This window comes from Nannospalax galili, unplaced genomic scaffold, assembly GCF_000622305.1.
Source record: "Nannospalax galili isolate Female #2095 unplaced genomic scaffold, S.galili_v1.0 scaffold243, whole genome shotgun sequence".
Lineage (NCBI taxonomy): Eukaryota > Metazoa > Chordata > Mammalia > Rodentia > Spalacidae > Nannospalax > Nannospalax galili.
In genome coordinates, this window is record NW_008353490.1 from 7228058 (window position 1) to 7230018 (window position 1961).

Sequence of the window (1961 nt, forward strand, 5' to 3'; positions counted from 1 at the left end):
TAATTATTAAAAAAAGAAAATGAGAATGTAAAAGATGTTAAGAGGATATCTTTAATTTTTAATTTTTAACTTATCATAACTTGTATTTGTGGATACTGACCATCTGTTTTGTTACACTGATATACTAGATTTAGTTTGGAAAAATAAATGGAAAACTACATTATAGAATAAATTAGAAAACAACATAGTATTCCTTTAAACTTTCCTATAATAGGATTTTCTTCTGTCATGTGTCTAATATTGGTAACAGTGATAGAAACAAGACATCAGATTTGTTAGAAATCAGAATCTGTAGTCAATGTAGGTAGACCAAACGTTATTTATTTCAATGGTTAGAAATGGAAATAGGACACTAGAAGGAGTCCCTTGATATTGTCCATTTCCTTTTTATGAGCAAAACACAAATATTATTTAATTCATCTTTTGTCATTCACAAGATAAACATGAATCATAGCCAATTTTATTCAAATTCTTCAAGATTTCTACTAAACGTGAATTGCTTCTAAAGTACAGGTCATCCTTTACATAGTGGTTATTGCATCTTATTCTTTAATAGACTCCAGAATCCTGGGTTGCCCAGTTAAAAGCCTCTCCCCTACTATTCTTATTAAGTTTATTTTCAATATTCATGACCAATATTTGGCTTCTAAAAGAAAGACTTTTGGTCTTTTCAGTTACTTGCTGATAGGGTGAGACTACATTGTTACCCATAACCACATGACTTAGTTTAGAATCAATCTTGGCATCCAACCTTGCATTTCTAATCAAAATCACAATCATCTTTAGCTTCTTCTGGAGTCATATTCAGCTTATTTGCTAACATGTTAATGCTGATGCACTGGCGGATGTGACAAAAAGTCTCAGATATGAAAAGAAGAACATTTTCAATGAAGTCCTCAAGACAACCACCAAGAAGTTGTTCACAAGTGCTGATTCACATTCCCTCAGTTTTTCCTGAGCCTCATCAAAAATCAAAGCTAACATATAAGCATTCAACAAATTCTGTAATTGAGTCTTTGTACATGTGAGATTCCTGCTGAATAACTTTCACTAGATCTTTCAGTACCTGCTGGCGTTTTCTGGATGTCTTTGTTATGACAGCAGTGGTCAAATATCAGAGAATATATGGACATGTTGTCTGAATTGCATTAAGGTACTGTGGTTGGTAAAGGAAGGGATCAAGAATATCCTCACGGCCTTCGGGGTGGCTGAAAAAGCAAACAGAGACCAGTGAATGAGCCATGTTTGCTGTTGAAGAGACTGAAGTGGCAAACTCACAAAATTCTTGTCTGTAGTTTCCTTGAACTGTGTAAAGTCTTCCACGGCTGCATCCCAATTCTGCCTTAGGATTCCAGAGGCCAGTTTTCCTGAGTGAACTGGAAGCATTTCTATCTGTTGTTGGAACCTATACTCTAAAAAAGTAAAGCTATTCTGCTGCCCCTGAGTAATTTCCACACCCATACTGGAATTTTGCATACCTATAGAGTGTATCTAAATATTCCTGCCTAAACCCATGCTTGTCTTCCAGGTAGCCAAAAAGCTTATGACTATCCCTGGTTGGCTGCATCTGCCTTGTGGTTTCTGTATCTTCAAACATCTTGGCAATTGTTTGTTTCTGCCTGAAGCTGTTTCAGTTGTGTAACAACTGTGGTTCTTTTTTCTGTCAAAGCATGAGGGATATCGCCAGAATAAAGGCTTTTATATACATCTATAGTAAAGTCTACCATGTTTGTATTAATAAGAAGATCCAATTTTCCATGTAATAATTCTTTCTCATTATATATCTCCTTCACAGAGAGGAACTCCAGGAGCTGAAAGACCAAATGCTGGTCCAGAAAGTACGCAATGTGTATAGTCAGGTCATACTCCACCGTTTTGCCAAGGAAAACACTATTTAATTCATTTAAAAAATTACAGCTAATTGCACTATAAATGACACTTTAGATATTTAGTCAGGTAAC

The 1961-nt window shown here is 35.2% G+C and overlaps 1 pseudogene; it reads right to left on the bottom strand.

The window, feature by feature from the left end:
- Window positions 1-540: 540 nt before the first annotated feature.
- LOC103748144 lies at window positions 541-1742 on the bottom strand (annotated as a pseudogene).
- Window positions 1743-1961: the final 219 nt, after the last annotated feature.